This window comes from Pipra filicauda, unplaced genomic scaffold (assembly GCF_003945595.2).
Source record: "Pipra filicauda isolate LSUMZ 115617 unplaced genomic scaffold, ASM394559v2 scaffold13_size5146498_pilon, whole genome shotgun sequence".
Lineage (NCBI taxonomy): Eukaryota > Metazoa > Chordata > Aves > Passeriformes > Pipridae > Pipra > Pipra filicauda.
Genome location: NW_024103874.1, coordinates 2666132 through 2688926, shown reverse-complemented (window position 1 = coordinate 2688926; position 22795 = coordinate 2666132). Strand labels below are relative to the sequence as shown.

Genomic DNA, 22795 nt, shown 5'->3' with positions numbered 1-22795 from the left:
AAGTTTATTTGGAAAAGGCGGTGAAGCCTACACAGCTTGTTTTCCTCTCATTTCCTTAAATGAATGAGGAGAGATGTTGGAATGTGAAATCACAGGAGTGGAACTGGCCAAATTTTCTCAGTTACGAGAAAATACAGTGAGGAGATTTGCTGAGACTGCCCTCCAGAACATCACCTCTTATTGGCAATTCTCTGCCCTGGATAAGCAGGCAGCTTTTCAATCAGCTCCAGGCCTCCTGTGCAATCTGTGTAAGGCTGTTTCAACAACGGAGATGAGATTATCAAAGCATGAGAAAGAACTGACACACAGGGCCAGATTGTTTGAAGATGTTTATTTTAAGTCATTTCACATATTCTTATTCACTATTTTTATTTTTTGAACTCAGAGAATTTTTTTCTCCCTAGTAATTAAAACTCTGAAGGCGGATGCTCTTGCCTGCACAATAAAAGAACTTATAATATTTTTTAAAGTATTTAAAAAAAAAAACCCTATAAAAATCTCAACTAATTTCTTCCTTTCAAGTGCTGAAATGATCTAATGCTATTAATAGAAGATTCTTTCTCTGTGGAAAATTTATTCTTCTATTTAAAGCTACTGGGGAAAAGCTTGAAAGAACAGAAAAATATGATTCTGACATCTGGCTATCAGTGTAGCCTTTGGATGATGAGTTCAGATAGTGGCTCTGCAATGCATACATTTATTTGGAGACAAGGCAGGATGATAGACAAGGCATCATCTGCCCACACAGTTGCATGTTGTCCCCACATCTTTGCTAGAAGCCCACCCAGCTTGTGCTGAGGGAAGCAAATTTGAGAATACCGGATTGACTGCCCCCAAAACCACAGGTCTGTCTTCCTGCCCAGGAACAAGCCCAGCTAAAGCAGCAGCAGAACCTCCCCAGCTGCTGAGCAGCAAAGCCTGACCCTCACCCAAATCCCCCATGATCAGCAGAGCAGGTGTCACTCTGTCCCCAGGATCTTCCTGACGAGGGAGGACACTGATACTGGCTGGGGTGACATTTCGTGTGGGCACAGGACTGAGAATTCCTGTCACAATAAATCAGCAAACTGAACACCTCCCCAGGAGTTTACAGGGACATTTTATACTGAATAGCTCATATCCTGCTTCCAGGCACCTGATCCATGAGGCTTTACTTCCTTGATATGTGCTGGCACTTGGTGATTTCCTTCACATGTGACCATCAATGGCACCCGGGTGCCGTTCTAGGAATTCACTCCAGAGTTGTGGGAGTTATGTGCATTCCTGGTGGGATCACCCAGAGATCATATTTGCAAAAACACATGGGTGTGTTGCCCAACACATGTGTTTCACAATAAACCTTCTAAAATCCAAATAGAATCCTTAAAACTGAAAATCAAAAGCATCTTATGATTTTGTTTTTCTTCAATAAGGAAATGGAGACAAGATATTTGTAAAGTGAACGGGGACACTGTGCTAGAGATCTCTGAGTAACCCAATCCCAATTCTGCAGCATTTGCATGGCTGTGAGCTCTAAAATGGAGAGCTGAGCAGCACTCTCCATCAGCAGGGTGCTGGATGGGAGGAGGTGTGTATTTCCATGATGCTTGCATGGCATGGAATTAGACACAGCAGCTCAATTCCCTGACACAACTTTTCTTCTACAAGGTAGATAAACCCTTAGAAGATACAGACACAAGTAGGCCTTGGTTTACAAAGTCTTGGGCTGGTATCCAATAAATCAAGTTTTAGGGCATTTAGTATCAGATCAAAAAGATCATGGTCCCAATGGTACAAAATGTAGATCCAGTAGAAATTCACTCTGCCTTCTCAAACGTGTTTAAAATACACTGATCAGTCAGCCTGGTTCCTGCAAGGTTTTTGTGGATCAGGTATCATTTTCCTGCACCAATTGCACATATCAGGCTTTGTCTGTCATCTCACAGTTGGCACCGATCTGGCACAAAAGCACAGAGCTGGCACCAAATGTATCACAGCTCTGGCTGATTTGACAGGAATATGGTCATTTGCCCATGGGGGATGTGCAGGAAACCTGCACTGCTGGTACAGGCACAGCAGTGCACAGACCTGGTGTGAACAGCAGAGCCTGGCAGGGCCAGAAGGTGATGTGACACCAACACAACTCTGCCTGAGCCCCAGCTCATAGGTCTGGGTAGAAAGAACCAAAATGAGACATCACGTGGTGGCTCCAGCCTCTGAACACATCTCTTCTGCTCAGTGACCTCAGCTCTCAACAGCAGCTACTGCTACAAGAGCAGCAAGGAGAGGATTTGCACAGGGCAGGAGCCTGTGCTGTGCAGCCACAGCCAGTGAGGCTCGTGCAGAACAAACCCATTTTCAGAGCAAAACAGACCACCCTCTCCTCGTGTTTGCTTTTCTTTGGGCTTTTGGTTTGTGCACTAGAGCATGCATGCTCCACCCTCCCCAAATTCAGCAGATATTCTATAGTCTGTATCTATGTATTGTATCTATACTGTGTCTGTGCAGTATTACATGCTGTATTACATAACTACATGTTAAAATCCAAAAAAAAAAAGTCAAGGAGCCTGCTGGTAATATGGATTTGCATTATAAAATAGCTACTTCTCATGTAGGTCAGAGTGAGAGAGGGTTTGGGAGCTTGATTTTAGGGTAGCACCGTCGGCATCAGAGATCTCGTAAAGCCAACAGAGCTCCCCAGCAGCCACAGCCCAGCAGAACCCAGTGCCTGGCTCAGCCAGGCTGTTCCTAACCCCTTCTCAATAATGCATCTAACTCATGCTGGGAACATGTAAGTTGACTTTCAAAGAAAACAAGAGAAGGCACAAGTTAGAAGTTAAATTTTGGCATCTCTTACAGTGCTGTCTTGAACGTTCATATTTCTAACGCTCGAGTGACCAAATGCACAGTGATAGGATTGTAAACAAGAGTTAACTTGTTCTCACTGAGGGTTCTTTAGCTCTCCTCACCTCTCTTGGTATTTTTTTCCCTCTGACTTTTTTTGTTTGCCCTCTTTTTTTTTTTCTTTATTTTTGTCCCCCTCCTTGCCCCCGCCCCCCCATTAGGCAGAAGGGCAAGGGGAGAAGGGCAGTGCTACTTTGTATTTAGGCAACATTAAAAGTGAAAAGCTTTGACAGTTGAGCATCTCCCAAGCCAAAACTGGCATAAGCCAGCTGAAAAAAACACCCCACATGTTCCTGTTTAAATTGCAAACCTCTTTAATTTTTTGAAAACGTTCCAGGGTGGCCTCAGGATACACTGAGCCTGCCTAAAGGCAGGTTTAACTTATGTTTTGACCATTTAAGAAGGAAAACAACTCTCTTCTTCCATGATGCTCTTTGGCACTCAGCAAATAAATTTTACCATGGCAACTGAAAAGCCACTTTAGACACACAAACTCTTCAGTCAAGTGGTCCTCACCATCTTGTCCTACACATCAACCTGGATGCTCTATGGTCATTAAGGGTTATCTAAAAAACCCACATGAAATAGCTCAGCATCATGTATTTGTATCATGTTTGCCAGTTATTAATTTAACTTAACAGCCGAGTCTTACATAACAGTGTTTTGTAATGATACACTCAAGTGCTTTACAGGGCAGGGAAGCTAAAGCAGAACGTGCAGTGTGACCTGTCTCAGGTTCATCCAGTGCTGGAAGAACCTTCACCTCTGAATATTGATCCAGCACTCTGCCTTTAGGTTCTTTAGCTAAATCCTGGACCCAGCAAATTCTGACTGTGGTCACAGGCTGAGGGAGTTCCCCAGAGCTGCCCAGTGACACAACACCTTATCTTGCTCTGAACACGATGGAGGTTGTGAGGTCTGGAGTGCAAGAGAGCTGAAGGTGCACAAACAGGTAACCGGGGTGTTTCACAAACGTGAATGGGGTGCAGAATGTCTGCACTGACCGTCAGGAAAACATCTTCAATGACTGTAGTGTGCAGCTGTACAGCAGCACGTGCATATTTAGCCCAAATTTGAGCTACAGTTGCCACAGTTGTAGGTATGAATCACATAATAGCTGCTCTTGGGCAGCTCTCACTACGTGTGGAACCGCTCAGCCACACCAGCAACAGCAGCATTGCCAGTCCATGCCTTTGTGCAGGCTCAGTTAATCATCCCCCTTTGACACTGTGGCCTTAAATTAGTGCAAACAGAAGGACAGTTCCACGCTTCTCAGTTTGCAGAATGAGACCTCGCTAAACAAGCATCATTTCTTGCCATGATTCTTCTCAAAATAGATTAATCTTTGCAGAAAAGGAGAGCAGGGGCTAATGAGGGTTGAGGCACAGATGGGATGGCACCAGCAGCTACTTCATACAAACACAGCAAAGTAATAGTTTCTAGCATGACATTTAATAAAATCAAGCCCTACTAGGATGCACAGCTACAGGGGAATTTAGTTTGAAGTCAAACATGCTGCTGCCTGGCTATCTTCAGTGCAAATACACGACACATGGTCTACCTTATCTTGCTTCTCAATTTAATCACACTTTTAATGAGCAGAAACATAAAAAGCAATCAGCTCCTTTCTCTTCTTACAATACTAATTTTCTTTCTATACTGTTTACTTTGAATAACCAAAGTTCATTTTTAGATCCCTGTTCAACATTTCATTCAAAGAATTTCACGAGCATCTTTCAAATGCTGTTTTGAATCTCCAGCAATGTCCAGTGCAAATTTCCTGGGATTTTCTGCCCTCTCAAACGGGGCTCTGTCTTTCAGGGTATGGGGAGGGCTGCTTCTTGCTTTGCTTATGAATCCAACTCCATTCCCAACTGAGAGAAAAGTGAGAACTAGGTAGACCAGAACTATGTAGACTAGACCTTTGTAGACCAGAATACAGATGCAATGTGAGTAATTTATATATTACCCCCCGCCCCCCATTTATAGATGGTCTCTAAAATCTAAATGTTATTCAGGGATGGAAACTAGTCCGAAAAAAAAAATAAAGTAGCTCAGTGGAACAAGCATCAAACTGTTTTTCAGTAGTTATGGAATGACAGATACATATTTGTATCTGCATTGATAATGGTATTTTAAGTTGCTGTACAATTGTATGCTCAGAAGAAAATAATATGGTCTGTCTTTTGGGATAAATTGCCTCCTGCATTTGCAGATTGCTGCAGTTGCTGGTTCGGGGGTTTCACTGTGCCCAAGTATCTCACTTCTCACCTTCCAGACGATCGTTAAACGCTGTATTGAAAGGGAGTTACCACCTATCTTTCATCTTCCTGAGACAAATAAGAAAAGCTGGGAAAAGTTCTCATTATCTGGGGTAATGGGAGAGGTGAGAGGATCCTGCTGTTTTTCCCCACTCTGTGTAGTGTTTTTTGCTGACTCTCCATGGCAGTGCAGGGGTAACACCCAGGTAAAATCTACTGGGCCACAAAAATAGGCCCAGCCTGATTTCTCTGGCACTGAAAAAAAGGGAGAAGACTTTTGACTTGCAAATATGTAGAAAAAAACTCCTTTAGCTTTATCACCATTGCTAGATATCTGAATCGTAACATCGTCTTGAAAATTCCAAGTATCCCCTCCCTTTATTTTTTTTACAATGGAAGAGGGGCAAGGGACAGGGATGGATCTCCTTGGTTGTCTGGTTTTTGAAGCCTTAGGCTGCACATGGATCAAATTTTCAAGGCTTATTCTCCAAAAGTAAAAAACAGAAATTCTGAAGGTTTCTGATACTTGAATATATTTGTTCATCTTTCCAAAGTGCTGCCAGGTAGTGGTGCCTGGTGATCATGTCTGGATAATCTTGCCATAGACTGAGATCTAATTTTGGCAAAAAAAATACAGTGCTGCAAAAATAACATTAGGGTCTGATAGCTCAGTTTTCTGTGAGTGACAGAGCTCATTTCTTCTGGAAGAACATTAATAGATTTTGCAAATAGACAATAGAAATTAATTAAATTTTCTGGCCCACATGGTTATTCAGCAGAGCTTGGTAAAGTGAGTCATAAAGGTTCAATAACCCCTGGTTTAATTTAAGTTACATGACTTCTAAGAAAACCTCAAGATTTTCTGGGCAGGGAGATGAAGTTTCTGTAGAAAGAATTAAAGAACAGAGAAGGAGTAAATCTGAAGGACTCTGGTGCACAAATCTGGAGAAAGTTGGCACAAGCACCTCAAGGGAACACAGGATGGAGAGACCCATCCTTCCTATGAATTAACCCTGTCCTTTATTTTAGATTTAAAGCAATAGCTGGTAGCAAAGTTATACATAAATAGATTAAGCAGAAGCAGAAGGTAGAGAGGGGGCTGGCTGCATTAAATATTACAAGAACTGTCAGCTTACTCACACTTTCCTCTTCAACCACTGTGCAAGGGGTGAAGTTGAGCATTGGTTGTATATTTAACAAATCATGGGATATTCAAACAAATTAGTACTTTCATCAGGTCAAGCTTCCACCATTTCATCACATTACTTCTGAAATTGATTTTATACTGTAGGTCTATATATTCCCTGAAATACATCCCTCTGCACATGTGGAGCATGACAAATTAATCCATTAACAGGTATTCTTTAACTAGGTCTCCAGAGTGCTGTGAGCCTGAATTATGCTGCATTTTCCAGTATCTTTTTAATTTTGCATGTTCTAGATAAAAAACAGTTTCCTCTAAAAATCATTGCCCTCTTCTCTGTAATGGTGACAAGAGGGGAAGAGGATATTGAAAAGTTCCTCATCAGCATAAATAAATTAAAATCCCCACTTCATAGAAGCCAAGAGGAATGAGGCTCTATTAAATGTTTTAAGAGGAAGCTGGAGGCAGAGATGACCAAAATGAAGCTTCCCAGTCTAAATATATTAGCAACTCTCTCCACACTTTTATTTTTAAATGTCAGATAATCTATTAAAACTGGAACATCTTTGAAGGCAGGATGGCTGGAGAAAGGATTGTGGTATTTAAATAATGGGAGATCACGTTTGCAGTTTTCAAACCTGTATTTGCAGGTTAAAATTCATCTTTGTGTTAATAAGGCCAGTCTCATATTTCTGTCTCTATCCGGGCTTCTCCTCTCTTTGTCATCTCTTTCTGTGCTGTCTGATGATGCCTCATTTTGCAGGATTTCAAAGAGCTGCAAAAATTGCCCAGCAGTAATCCTGTGTCATCCAGCAGGGAAGATCCATGGACACTATTTATAAACTGATACAGTTCTACTCGCTGCATAACAGCAAACTGATGTTTAATTAGAGATTTTTTGGTTTTTGGTTACCCACTTTGCATAATGGTCCTAACTGTGCCCATGGGGCAGGTTCACATCTCAGACATGCGCTGGGCTGAGGTGTCTGCTTGCACAGCTTCTCTGGAACTTAGGAGCTGAGATGGAAAAGCAGGTACTTCCAGACAGCCCTGACAGGGACAACAAAGCTTCACGTGCACCTTCCCTGCAGAATGAGAGCAAGAATCCCTCTGCTCTGGCCCTGTTGGGAGCTGAGTGACACTGAGGAGGAGAATGTCACTGAGATGCCAGGGCAAAGAGGGGCTTCCAGGAGCTGCTGTGGCACGAGGCACACGGTTCCCTTCCTCAGGCCTTCCTGGTTTTCCATCGCACCACAGGCAGAAAGGATGTGGTGGAACTGCCCACGACCTCTCAGTGACTTCTCATGGATTTATCAGGGAATTAACAGGTTTTTCTTTGCTGGACACTGTGATACTATTAGCTTTGTGTTGTTTGGCTTCTGATAAGCAAAAGCCCTCTGACAAAGTTAATTCCCAGAGCATTCCAGGCTGGAAGCAGCTCCATTTGAGCCGACAGCTTGTGCACCCTCACCTGCCGACCTGGGGAAATGATTCCAACAACTCCTCATTCTCAATTCCCAAACCTGACACTTCAAAGATGCATTATTTATGTGTAATGACATGTGGTAACACAGGTGTTGGTGTGGCTGAGAGCTCCATGGCAGAGCTGGCTTTGGTGGATGGAGCAGGGAAGGTGTTGCTAAGGGGCAGCTCACTTATTTTTCAGTAAATCCTTAGCAGAAAAATATTATTAATCTTCTAACACACACAGTGTTGCCAGCTCAGGATTCAATCACAAGTTTTATGGGATTTATGCTTCAGTGTGGGGTTTTTTCAGACAATAATCCATAAATTGGACATTATTTACATTTCTTGTGTCACTGTTCATCAAGATTGTCTTGTGCACGGGCCAAGAGATCCCAAACCTGGGAGAACTGCTGATTTTTTCTTTGTGCAGTCCTGCCACTGACTTGTCTGGTGGCCTTGAGCAAACTTTCTCTTCCCTCTGGGCTTCATTTATCCTCTTGGAGTAAAAGGGATACAAGAAATTTAATTTACTTTGAAAGGTATGACTATCATCTGCAGTGTCCATTGGAGTCTTAAGACAATGGATGGATGAGTGTTTAATAGAGAGGACATTCCTGGCAGTGCCTTTGGCAGGAGGCTCCTTCCCTGTCACAGGAGCTATTCAGCACCATTTCAGTGCTAGGGAAGGGGAAATGAGAAAGATGCACAGAGTTTCTACCTTCATTTTGGTAAACTTTAATTTTTGAATACCAACCTTTTCCCTCCAGCATCTCCTTAACTTTCCCATTGCCATTCCTTGTGTTTTATGACAGCTCTATCCTGAGTTGTGGGCATATATTTCTCCTGGGTTTCAAATACACTCTATTTTTATCATCTTAAAGGCATCTTGTAGGCATCTCACTTTTTGGACTGTCTATTTTAGGGTTTCCTTTTTTACCTAAAAACCTCATTTTAACATAGTTCCTTTTCTAGAAATTAAGCACAGGGATGCACTGGGCCTCCTATCCCTCTAAAATACAGTTATGTTTTGGCTGTTACCCCCTAACACCCTTCTGAACCGAGCCCTGGGCACCACTCCAGATGAAATTCAGGATTGTACCTTTTTTTGTGGGTTCTAAAGTTGCTGGTTGATAAAGCAGTCATTTACTGAGTCCAAAATTATTTATCTCTATGCCTTGTCCTGAAGACAGTGATCCAGGCTACATGAGGGGAACTGTAATATTCTACTACTGACAGCATCTGCAATTTACAGCTTTTCCCTGAAATGTTTTCTTTCATTGAAAACCGAAATTTCCAGAGTTACATTTAAGTCTCTTTTATTCACTTGACACATTTTTTCACCGAGATGGTTATGCAAATATTAACAACCTCTGTAAACAAGACCAAACCACACAGGGGAAACTCCTCCTTACCCTGGTCCCTGAAGAGCCATTTGGAACAAATGGCTTTGCATAATACAGCTTTTTCCAATTAGCATCCCTGGCAATAAGCCACCAGGGTATATTTGATATGCTTTTATCTTAAGATTAAATTTACACTCGCTGCTAGGTAGCTCTGACATCTTCATTCTTGTTTTACATCTCTGTCATAACATGATTATTGTGTGATCACTACTCCCAGCAAACCAGCCCCTGTCTGGATGTGGCTCAGCCTCAACCACACTGATGGGCTCTAGAGTGGTGCCAAGTAAGAAGGTTGGAGGTTTTTTTGCAATTTGCCTCTTAGAATTCAAAGAATATCGTTGTAAAAGCTGCAGGGCAAGTTTGGGGTATTTTTAGAGCCGTATATTAACTCCAAGAAACAAGCTGGAAAAACAACCAAGATAATAATTAATAAATAAGAATATTTTTTTCTGAAGAGATTGCAATTTAAATATTTTAAAAGAGGCTAGTCAAACTTTACAAAACAGACTGAGGCTCAGATTTTAATGATTTTTCCAAAGTTTTGAAGAACTGGATAAAGAACAGACCCTTTCCTTAGCCCAGTATTTTAACCACAAAACTTTTTCCTACCACAAACAACTAAGCACTTTCAAAAAGAATTTTCCAAGGGCAGATTCACTATCAGTGTTATAAATTGTTCCAGCTCTTATGAAATCAGGGGATCTATTACTGATTATATCTACTAAGGCTCTGCCACAGGACTCTCCAGCACAAAGTAAGTTAAAAAAATGTACATCATATAAAAGTGCTTTCATAAACACAAACATAAGAAATACTAACAGTATTTCCTGTGCCATGAAAAATGCAAACAATTTTCAAAAATTTTATGCTAAAATACAATCTTTTTCTTCCAATTCTTGGAAACAATGAGAAGGTTTTCCCAGGGGGAAAAAGGGATGGAAAATATCCCGCCATTGCAAAGTTACCTCTCCTAGACATCACTTTTAGAGATTGGAAATAGCAAAAGCAAAGTGCAATGCTGAGGTAAAATGGCTGCTCCAAACCAAACTGCAAAGCTAATTCAGTTCACCACACAGGCCTCTGGGATTCCCATCCTTCATGTGCTTCATCAGATTTCAGATGATGCCCATCCATTAAGAAAAACATTTTTATTTCCCCAGGTAAAGAGATTTCTCCCTCCAAACAGCTTCGTACTCCACTCTCTGCTTCACCACAACAGCCTGCCAAGTGTTTAGGTTGAAACCACAGAGCAGGAAAATACTCACACAAAAGTGGAAATCTTTTACTTGTTCACCTCAAACAGCACCAGGAGAGTGAGGAAAAGTGTTCCAGTCACACAAGGCTGATGTTGTACTGGGCAATTTTAACTGTGACAAGGCCATGCTGAAGTAAATACTACAATGGTATTTATTTAAATAAACCCCATGAGGTTTACTATAAATCAGCTCCTTTTCAACCCTCCACAATTTATGTAAATCACATTCTGTTTGCTCCGGGTTCCTTTGCAAAATAGTGTCAAATTTCCAGCAGAAACAAGGAGTTGGTGGTGGACAAGATATTTCCACACATTTGAGATCCATAAATTAATCGAGTATAATTTATCAACTCATAATATCAATAATAATAAGCATTCATAGCATGCTCTTATGTATAACACTTAATGCTTTCAGCATAGCCACTATAGATTATTAAGGTATAAAGACTGGCACTACTAGGAATTACAAGTTATAGATTCAATCTATTGACCAACACTATAAATCCAATGGCAAAAAAATATATTGTTCATTTAAAGGGAGATTAACATACTTTTTCCAGGCTTACTTTAAAAAGATGTTAACCCTTTAATGTGTATAATTCAACTTCTTTTTCCAAGGGTCCTCTTAACCTGGGTTATTTCAATGCTACACTTCCCAACATTGCCTCAGAAACCATTCAGTGGGCAAAAATTGAGGACAAGCAGCTGAGTGCAGGATGATGAAGTACAAGTGGGAATGAAAGCAAACAGCTAAAGGCAGAACAACTTCTTAATTGGCTTTGCCTTCAAAGCACGTGTCCTAAAAGTCTGTCCCACACTTAGACTGAAGGGAAGAAAATTTGTGCCTTGGAATGGGGAAGTGTAGGATTAGAAATACAAGAGAGAGCGAGAAAGATCTGGAGCCAAAATTTCAAGAGAGACAAAACAGTTGGAGAGATTTAAATAGAATGAAAAAAACTGAACTCAAAACAGTGTCCTCCAGAACCCCAAATGGAATCCAAGATTTCAGACACTATTCCTCTGCTGGAAAAAGCCTGATGGGTGCTGGGAAAGGTTTCCCCTTCATTCCCATGCTGGTTCAGTTGGTTACCCTGTTATTCTCTGCAGTAGATCTGACAAAACAGATGTTGATCTTCGTGGCAGAGGGTCTGGGGCTGCTTTAATTTATATTCTGAAGTCTTTACTAGAACTCTTACATGCCTCTTGTGAGCTACATAATCTTAGTGCAGTGTTCTATAGGCATTCCCTGAGAAACTGTATAATGGCTTTGCTGCAGAAGTTGGGAATGGGGCAGGGAAGTGTGGAAAAAGGAAGATGGAGAAGGTCTTGGAGAACTGGGTTCTCTCTCCTTCCTCTGCCAGACTGCTTGGGGGGGGGAAAGAGTAAGTCACTTGAACAAGGTGCTCATCTTCAACCTACAGCTGAGATGTAAATCTTCAGGTAGTTAAGAACCCACAAGAGAATTCAGTAAGCCATTATTCTCCAAGCACATAAAGTACTGCCTTATCTAATGGGTCTGGAAAATCACAGTAAACACGTCTCAAGTGAGGCAACCAAAATCAGCGTTTTTAAATCCCTCTCTGATGCTCTGCACACTCCTCAGATCTGTGGAGTGGACACCCCAGCCCCACACTACCCAGAGCTTTAGTGGAGCAGGTACTGCAGTGATGGGCACTACAGAAAAGCTTCAGAATGTATGAATAACTTCTGCCTTCACAGATTACTGGAGACAAGAGTGCGTGATGTGCACTTTAAGGCTGCATCACAATGCACAAGGAACCAAGGGAAGATTTCACAGACAACCGTAATTCTGGCGTTTTTTAAGTGTTTAGTTCTTGCCTTTAAAATCTGAATAATGTGCTCTTAACATAATGGCTTTCTGGTATATATCTGAAAGCACCTATATATTTTCACAATATATGGAGAACATTTTGTTTTGTGCTTTAAAAGGATCCTGAAAATAATCGTTATTTGACTAAAACATCCTTGGCTTTCTTTTCACTTTGCTTTTGTGTGGAAGCCACAGAACAGCTTTTCACATACCAGATGAATAATGTGTAGGAAGAGTGAGAGAGGAAGGGAATTGATGGCTTCTTTTAAAGTATGTGAATTTAATTTCACCAGGCACTTTATTTTAATCATAATGCAGATCCAAATGTATAGAAAAAAAAAGAACCTCCTGAAAGCTTCAATATGTTGGTTTATACGTTACTGAAAAAGATTGCATTTTATAAAATAATACATTTCTTTTTGGATTTTTTAAACTGTAGGTTGAAAATTAATATACATCAATATCTAAGTACTAGGTAGCATAAAAACATCTGCATCTTCAAACTATACAGCAAAATGCAGTCACAGGCATGCTGGACAACTGTTAGATTATCTGACCAGATTTAAAGGTTTCATAGCAATAAACTTTCTTGCACTGCTGGATTTCTTTAGCAAAACTCTTTTTCTCAGCAGTGCCAGGAGGAAAAAGTCCACACACACCTAAACTAAAATGTATTACGGCACTTGTAGTGGGAAAATTCTTTTTATTGCCCCCCAGCTTCTCTGCCACAGAACTGTAGAATAAATCTCTCTCCCTATTGGAAAAGTGTCTCTGTCAACACTGAAATGAAGCACATGTAACTGAATTGTGCAATTAATCTGCCAGCACCATCACTGATTCCTAGTTTGGGAGGAACATATTCATGGTTACGAAATGTATGATTTGCAGAGCACAGAGTATGAAAGAACAATCTACTTTCTCAGGTGAAACAGAGCCAATGGATTTTTTTTTTCTATATTCCAAATGATCACAGAATAACACATTCTTGCATATTGTATCACATGCAAAACATCCTAAGAGTCCTAATTCCTTCATGTTAAAAGCAGCGTTCCCTCAGCACAGAATCACAGACATATTTTTAAAATACCCTAATGTTCACTCACCTCAGTTAAAACTCCAAGTAGATATGATGGATCAGTTTAACAAAATAAAGCATCCATGGCAGGAAGGAAGTATTTCTCCATGTCTCTATTCATTTCTTCTATTCCTTCTACTCACCTCCGAGTGCTGCTGCTGCTCGGAGCACACGAAATGCAGCAGCTCAATCCCAGAAGAAAATGGTTATTTCCTTTCCCATGTCCCTGCTCTCCCTTGAAACTCCTTCACTTTTTCAAGTTGCAGAGGAATAGCAGGATGGACCCTTTGGGCTCTCTCCAGGGCTGTGTATCTTATGTAAAACAGACGAAGGCATTGCCTATTTTAACCACGACAATCATGTCTCACTGACAGCGCCGGGCTCGTTAATTGTGCTCTGTGTGCAACTGGGAGAACCCACGGAATGCTCAGGCTTGGGCTCAGCTTTCTAAATGAAGAACCAGATGAAAATCTGCAAATCAACTTCTCTTTGCTGCAAAAGTTGCTCTTTTTCCTGTCCTGTAAAAGAAGCTGGGAGTCACTGTTGAATCAATATCTCTCACTGCAAATGCTGGAGGAGAGCTCTAGACTTGGTCTAACACCCGAAACAAACCAACCGGAGATGTTTTGGCCATTAAAATGCCTCGAACCCCGCTGTAACTTTTGGTCAGCTACCACATCAAACCTCTGATTCCTTCCTCCCAAGGCAATTTTGTCTTATAGCACTGTCAGCAAACTGCTTGAAAAGATTCCAGCCTAAATTACAGTAGTGAAAGCCTGTCCTGGCCTTTTCCCTTACTGTTTGGTTTTTTTATAGAATATTTAAATTTCATATTAGTCCTCACCCAGTCTTAGCCATACTTCCCAGAATGCAGGAAAACAGTCTTTCCTTCCTGCAATCCTAAATGCCTTCATTAGGGAGACTTAACATTGAAGTGTTTTGGAAAGGCAGATGCTCCAGATTTAAAAGAAACAAGAGAGGACTCTCAGTGAACAGCTGCATTGCTCTCAGCTCCGAGCGAGCCATATTTCAGAATGGTTTGGTACATTATTTTGTCACTGGGAACATATTATTACCATCTAAATTTAAAAACACTGGCTTTCTTGCACAAAGGCAAAAGCAGGCTTAAAACCACAATGACTGTTCTGTGCAAGTACTCCATGCCAATGATGCAGAAAATGAGATCAAAGTGAAAAACAATTCTTCTTTTCCAAGGTCTTTGCTTCCAAGGTGTCTGTACAGAACTGGCCAGGAACCACAGGTACAGGAATTCTTGTGCACTTCCAAATTAATCACTATTCACAGTTCTGTGCTGAAATTTCATTCCACAGATGCTTCAGCTCAGAAATACCTTGTCCCTGCTAATGAGCACTACTGTATTCCAGCTGCAGTAGACTGAAATGCTGGACATCAAACCCATGTTCCAAAGTTATCGTTTTTCAGTTCTAAAGGAAAATATTTTTAAAATAAACTGAGCACTGTCTGCTTCTGTAGATATTAAGTCATGTAATTCCTGAAACAGTGTTCTGGCAAACAATTCCACTTCGGAGCACTGGGCACAGCTCCTGCTGGTGAACTGGCAAAATCCAGGGAGAAATTCTAAGATATTTTCAATAAAATCTTACAAATTTAAAGTAAATCACAATCGCTTTTTTTGCCCCAGGAAATACATATTAACAGGTTTTTCTCTTATTGAGTCTTCTTATGCATCATCTACAACCACCCACATGTATTTTCCAGAATTGTTTAGTGGGTGACTAAAGGATCCATTGCAACTCAGGTAAACTGCTGCTTCTGGAAAAATGCACTGATCATATGGATAACAGAAAATTGAAAATAGAAAAGTGTTTTAATTCAATGAACATATGTAAAACAGAGGCATGGACTTTCAGTCATAAACAGGACTTCAGTGGATGGCCCATTTTTTATTCCCTGAGGGGTATTTTAAGGAAAAAATTTAATGAAGTACTGGTTTAGTGACTATTATCATTGGGAGACTTTTAATTAACATCAATGGCATAACCTGGATCAATTCTGTATACACATATACTATATATATGTTTGTTTGTGTGTGTGTGTGTGTGTATGTTCTAGGTAAGGACTTTCTTATATTTCCTGAATTTGACTTTAGCATTTTGGAAGAATCAGATTCTCTCTAGAGGGAAATCCAGCCCAGAAAGTTGGGAAGTTTTTGATAAGTCTGAGTTTCCTGGTTGTTTTTATGTAATTCTGTCTATATTGTCATGAGAGATGAATATCCCACAGAACTAAAAGCAGTGAAAAGCTGAAAGAAACCACTTTTTTAGTAGAAATTTGCTAGTGAGCCTTATTCTGACCCATCAATCAGCATCTGGCCATTAATCTAATTGTTATTCATTAAGTTCTTCCATTAGAATCTCTCAGGCATGTGCTGCAAAGTCTAATGATCTTTGTACCATACGACAAAGGAGGTTGTTCAATCATCTTGTCTCTTCACCTTGTTGCTGGCAACACTAACCTTTCCCTGAATTATTCCTGAATGGAGGAATCCTAAAATTGGACAGACAAATAACATAAAGTAGGGAAAAGAGGAAGATAAAGTCGAACAGAGAAAAGGACAAACATCCTCTTATCTAAAAGTGCTTCCTTGGTTGTGTTGAAGTCCTTAGTTAATTAAAAAAAAAAAAAAAAAAGACAGTGACAATCTCACCATTCAGAATTCATCCCTTCTACTTACTTAAGTTCTGGAAAACACTATGGCAAACAAAGGCCCAACTTTCAAGTGTAAATAAAAAGTATTAGGCGAAATCTTTATTAAAAATTAAAGACTCTGACCCAGCAGAGTTCCCAAACATGTGTTTGAATTTAAGTGCTTAGTCTTAACAAGGTTAATAGGATTCATCTGTCGGGGAGATGCCTTATGTGCAAACAGGCTTTGGGTTCTAAAACCATGTTTGCTAAGCTTCTGAACACTTGGAATTTAGGCACTCAAGTTTGAAAATCTGGCAAAAGCTTCTTAAAGGTAAGAGAAAAATAAACAGATCTTTTCTGGTGCTGAAGTTCGTCTGAATCATTGGTTGTTAACCAATGGAGGAGTTGTGTCACAGCCCCCCAGAAAATGCTGGAGGGTTTCTGAGGCTGCAGCAACCACTGCAAGTTTTTGATATAGGACTGAGCTACGAAATGAATAAACATACTGAGATAGTTGATGTCTTGTACTCTTGCTGATGGGCAAAATTCCCCAAAAGCTTAGAATGGCTTAACTTCAGATTCAGATTTTTCAATACCATAAATAAAATAGAACTTCTCCTCTCTAAAAGGACCCAGACTTTAATCTTCCCTTTTTGCCTGAGACTCAGAACTCTCGTTTTTATACTTCCGTATAAGAAGCACCTCTGGCTACTTACACTGCAGGAATAAATAATCTCTGCAGTGAATATGTGCCTGTTTAAAATATCTGTTTAAGAATCTGAACCCCACTCAGAGTGTGTTTGTCTGGAGAACAAAGCTTTTGTTAAGCTTTTCTTAGCAAACACGTTTCGGGTATGTGAACTAAAGCATCTTGAATGTCTCATGTTGAATTCTGTGCATGTGGCAATAGTTTTGGATATAACAGTCCACATTTCAGATGCCAGTGTATTTCTGGTTTAGAAGATATTAATTTATCTATGAGATCATAGAACTTTGGATTATAGCTAAAATATAAGTCTTTGCTGGTAATAAATGATGACTCCTTTCAGTGAAGCTGGGCAACTTTCCATCTTCCAGTGTTTTATTGTTTAGAAGTCTTCCAGTAAAAAGAGATTAAATTGTCAGAGTCACCAGGTAATGACTTGAGCTGTTGACATAGGATGAACTTGGCATCCAAAACATAGGTGGATACTGAAAAGCTCGTTTCCTTACTGGGGAAGGGGTTGGTGGGTGCAAATTGGCTCTTATCTCTTGAAAATCCAAGGTGTTTTGCTTCTGATTCCCATTTTTCAGGAAAAAAAATGATCTTGAGGAAATTTATCTGTGTATCAGAATGCTGAGTGCTAATTTAGAACTCTTCAAATAGAATCAGAAGACTCTTCGAAACACACTGAAGAAAAATTGGCAATTGAGGAATCTTTCCTAACAGGTTTTAAATTAGGTGAAATTAGGACTATAACATTCAGTGTTTCTTAAATAGTCATAAATTGTGCTTGGACTCAGTTTTGAGATTTTTTTTCTAACAGATTTAATGAATACCTATACAAGAGGCACACTCATAAAATTGCAAACAACTACTCTTTAAACCAGAAACTTTAAGATTAGATTTAGAAATACTGTAGAATGAAGCATTTGTTCTCTTGTTGTCATGAAGCTGAGGAATCTCTCTTATTTTAAAGTATTTTTCATTTGAATGCACTTAACATGCTTGGAGTACTTTGTTACTACTTCAGTAAATTACATTTGTAACCTTTGCTGATTTGGAATTAATGTTATATTTAGTAGAAAAAGAGAGAGCAGATATTCCAATATATTCCTGGAAGTATCTTTAAAACGTCCTACGAATAATTTTCAAAAGCTAGAAAATTCATATACCATTATCCCTGTGTGTCTTGATCAGTCTTAATTAGGATATTTTAGGGTTTTAAATGTGGCAATAAGTTCCTTTTATTTTCTCAATAAGGCCTTTTTCAATTTTTATTTTTATCATCTGTCACAGAAATCTGTTGTATGTGTAAGCAATTTAATGGTTCACTGCAAGGTTGTTATGCAACTGAGTTGTATAAAATCCTGTCCAAACCCAGAAATTACTGTAAGGGGGAAACAGCGCAATGGGGAAAGGCTGAGAATTTAAATATGTCTCCTGTTGGTTTTAAATCTTTTCTCTGTGGTTTTGTAAAGCTCTCCTTGATATGCTGTGAGTGTAAGAGGGACGAGATTCCACACCTAACGTTGGGATGTCAGGAACAGAAAGCTCGGCACAGGCAGGGCTCCAGAGCCACAACGTAGCCAAAGGGTCTGCAGTGATTATTCCAACACAACACCACTGCTTGCTCCATTTCATGGAGAGCTTTCCAAACAGAAGCCACTCAGTGTAAAGCTGAGCTATGATTAAAATCATTAAGCCTGGTTTAACAGTGGAGGTGAAGAGTGATAAATGCAGTTCTGCTGCACAAATGTGAGAACCCGAGGGCTTTCCATCCATACCCATCATGGTCCTGTAAGTGGATACAGTGCATGGGCAATGTGATCCATTGGCAGAGCTTACTGCCCCTGGGACAGCACACACAGCTCTTCCCAGCGGGATCAGGGTGCAGTTAATGCCAAGGGCAGGTTCTGCCAGCACTGCTCACTCATGGCATCACATCCCACCTAGTCCTGTTGACCACTGCTGTGATTATCACACAGCCAAGCACTGCTCTGGGAATGAGGGCTGGGCAATTTGACTCTAAACTGATTATACATAAGTACTACTCCAAAGGCAGTGAAAGACCCAACATTGTTGTTTTTATTTCCCTGGCACTGATTTCCACAGGAATAAGAGCTCCTCTTAAGGTATGTGAGAGAATAGAGAATTATAATCATGTTGTGCACTTGTTTCTGCAAGACATAACTTCATGATTCAGTTTATTTTCCAACCACAGCATCCTCTGAGAAACTAGAAACTCTTCCTTGCAAAGACCCTTTGTATTGGACCAGATGATCTTCTGTGATCCCTGCCAACCTGAATCACTCTGTGATCCTATGAGCAGTTTATGTAACCCTTACAAACAAAATCCATGTCCACATCCATCAATTATTTACCTATATTTCTACAGATGTCCCAAATATATGTGTTTGACCTTCAGGCAGAAACACTGAAGCACAACAGAAAATTCCACTTGGCCAAAGGTAGAAAAGCTTAGAAGTCTATAAATTATCCACTCTTCCGGATTGCAAGAGTAACTTTGGTAAAACAAGTAATGGTAAATCACGCTCATTTTAGCTTAGTACAAAAAGGAACCAGTTGTTGACAATTAACACCTGGTATTGTCTAACATCTTGGGATGAATTTCTGTATTTGCAATTGAAATTATTAGTTTGAGCTCTAAAGAAATTTTTGAAGGAAGTTTTTCAGACATTACTTAATATCACACACAATGTGTATTTCCCTTCTCACTTGTTAAAATAAGATCCTTGTGACTTCTAACAGTCATCACTTGAAGTGTATCACTTGAAAGAGGGATGACCATTTTTTCACCAGCCAACATCAGAGAAAGTGAAAAGAGTGATGTCAAAAAGCAGGAACACTGAACTGTAATTCCCTTTAGGATTTTCTCTTATCTCTTCTCACATTATATCAGCCTTACTTTACAACTTCCCTTGCCTTTTCACTTGAAATTGTGATGGTCTTTCAAGACAATAATCAATGAGAAGGCAATTTCTGCACTGTGTAAAAGTAGGAATTTTGATTGTAGTCAGTTCTGAAAGCATGAGTTTCTGTCATCCCCGTATAGGATAAATCATTTAACAAGTTAAAATATAAGCATAGGGTACATGGTACAGGCCTTGAAACCGTATTTCCATTGCTCTGAGGACTAAACTGGCTAATCTTTTCTTCCATAAAAATAGATCCAGATCAGCATGTCATGAATTGTTGACTTTACTGTCTAGTAACGCTTTTATGGACTGCTGTTCTGGCCCTCTCTTCATCAGCCTCCCTCAAAAACTGCCACAAGAATTTGAGGCTGGCTCTACATTAATCAGCTCATAAGAGTAAGGTACCCCAACGTGATCTCTATCCTCATAAACACACGTCTCTCCCTCCCACTGGGAGTACCAGTGATGCTGGAATGCAGAGCAGGGAGCACCACGCCAGTGTTCAGCACCAAGGTCAGCTCAGGACTGTGCACAGCCCAGGAAAATAAAAGGACCTTGATTCATCAAAAAGTCAAAACTCCTGTCAAATACATAGAGAAATCTTGAATTCATAAACCACTTGTTGAAATAGAGAAGATTTTAAAAAAGCTAAACCTTATATTTTATTCATTAACTGCGTTCTTTACAGACCATTCTATGTGGAATATAATGCAAACAGTTAGATGTGAGACGGAGTCTGGAACATTATTTACTTTTAGTAATGCACAATGCAGCTGCAGTGGAAGAACAGGCAGATGAATTGTACAGCACTCACATGTACTTTCCTTTGAACTCTCTATGTACAATATATGGGCTAAATCGTGCCTTTAGGCACAGTCTTGAACAAAGATCATAAATTGCACAGTCTCCAAAGACATGATATTGTAGCACAACTCCCTCTTTGCTCCATGATAGGCCAGCCACAAATTGCCTTTTTCTGAAGCAGTTTACAGTGTGTGTGCAATGCCTCAGACCCACCCACCAACCAGGGCAGTGCAGAGGAACAGAAAAGCCTATTTCTCTTTCCATTTCTTGTCAGCTCCTCAAATACATCCCCCAGGGCATAGGAACCAGGTTTCCTGTGTGCCCCCTTGTATGAGACTGAGACAGACACCCATTTTCAGTCCCTTACACAGATGTATGGATGTACCCAGAGATTCTTTTTGTGTAGGTTTAGCTGAGTCATATTCCCTCTGAGTGTGGACTTGAAACATGGAAGTGCATTGGGTAGATTGAGATTCATCTATTCCTGACCTTAAACTGGTCTAGAGGCATGTGAGATGCTCACTCAGAAGGCCTCTTCATATATTTTATACATGTAAAAAGGCAGATGAGGTCCTGCTGGATTTATTATGTATCAAGCCAACAAGTGCTTTAAGATTTAGAGAAGGAATTGTCACAGGTTCTGAATAAGTCCTTTGGCCATCTACTAGTGACAACAAAGCCATGCTGACAGCTGGAAATTCCCAAAACTTCTAAGTGTTGTGGGTGCAGCAAGGTCAAAAAATCTTCCCAAATAAATAGCCTGTAGTGTAGCAGCACTAGAGAGAACATGGCAATAATATGGGAAATCCCAAAACAAAGAGAGAAGTCAGGCACTGCACATTTACTGAAGTGACCAGGCTGATACTGCTCACAAAGACATTTCAGCCTAGAAGTTGTCCTTTACATAAATCCCAAGAGCTTTTTGACATGGAAGTGCTTACAGAATCTAATCCAAATTACCTAAGTGCATGAGCTTGAAGTAGCTTAATTAAACCACACTAAATTTGCATGAACACTCTATCCTAGAATTAAAGTAATCTTAATTCAATTTAGGTTCATTTACTTTGGAACAGAATAAAGTTAAATTAAATCAAGCTCACTTTAATTCTCAACACGAGTGTCCACACAGATTTTAATAGTTAATTAATCCATTGTACTTTCATAAGTGAAACTCCACAGAATTTCATAGTCCATGTTTATGTAAACAAGCTCTAAACACACTCTACTGTTATTTCAGGACTGTTCTATTTTCTATTACACTCCATATGGGCTAATTTAACAGTCACAAGGAGGAGCCAAGTATCAGCAGATTGTTGTTAACCACGACTGTATTTTTCAGCACTGTATATAAAAGACAATTTTTTATATATTCTCTTAATTACAGTCCTTAATGTAGCCCTTTGGACCCTAAAATCTACTGATGATGAACAAAAGAAGCTAAGTATGATTTGATAGAAAAAAGAGTCTTGAAATTCCAAGTCTAAAAATTATGTGCCTAAAGATGTTCCTTTGCAAAATAGATTATAGCATAAGAATTGGATTTTCTAGATAACAGATGCACTAAAACCACAACTTGAAACAATTTTTGGACTCTGTCCCAGCACAAATCAATCTTATGGATTCTGAAAATGCTAAGACAGATCTTGAAATGGTAATTAATTTGATGTAATTCTGATGTCAAAGAAGAAACTCTGATTTATAGCTGTTAAGGCTCTAACTCAACAATTATAAACAATGTTTTTCTAAGTTTCACTGTTTCCAAAGTTGTTGGGTCTCCTCATTAGTTTCAATTTTTAAAATGTTCTCCTGTTCCTGGGGTGAGAAACTATCTTTGGCTGCAGCTCCATTCAAATCACAGCTTGCTGGGCACGGCTCGTGTTAGCTGTGATTTCAGTTGGCAGGGCACTGGATTAGCTGTTGACATCAAGCCAACATTTAATTTTGTTTTCTTGAGTCATCTGTTGCCAGTTCCCATGACAACTGATCTCCTAGCCTTCAGATTTACTAGAGAAAGCCATTAAAATGGCCAGGAGTTCAGATAGAGACTCTTTGATGTGGATGGAAGTTCAACTGTTCTCCTCAATGGAAACGGAAAGATCTTTTCAGCTATTACTTCAGCAACACGGAACTTCTGCTCATGAAAACACAGATGTTCTTGTATTAGAAAAACAGACTGAATAGTAGTTTTTAACAGAAACCTGTCAGCATCTTTCTACTACAGAATGAAGGTCTTTGTGCCTAAAAATCACGTGGTGCAGAGGAGAGGCAAAAATATTTTTCTATTCTTGCGCAGCAGTAACAAAAGATGAAATTTAAGATATGGATTCTTCTGATCTTCACTGAAGTTCCTGTACATTTCTACT

At 39.9% G+C, this 22795-nt stretch overlaps 1 protein-coding gene across 2 annotated transcripts in view; it reads right to left on the bottom strand.

Moving 5' to 3' along the window:
* Positions 1-22795, bottom strand: part of PHACTR3 (phosphatase and actin regulator 3) — a 101189-nt gene that overhangs the window by 60715 nt on the left and 17679 nt on the right. Inside the window, exon 1 of one of the 2 annotated variants that reach the window (XM_027710528.2) lies at positions 13348-13543. The exons of the other annotated variant lie outside the window; for it this stretch is intronic. The gene's annotated coding sequence lies outside the window, so the exon portion shown is untranslated. Of the gene's footprint in view, positions 1-13347; positions 13544-22795 lie in introns of those variants that run through there. 2 annotated transcript variants of the gene reach the window in all.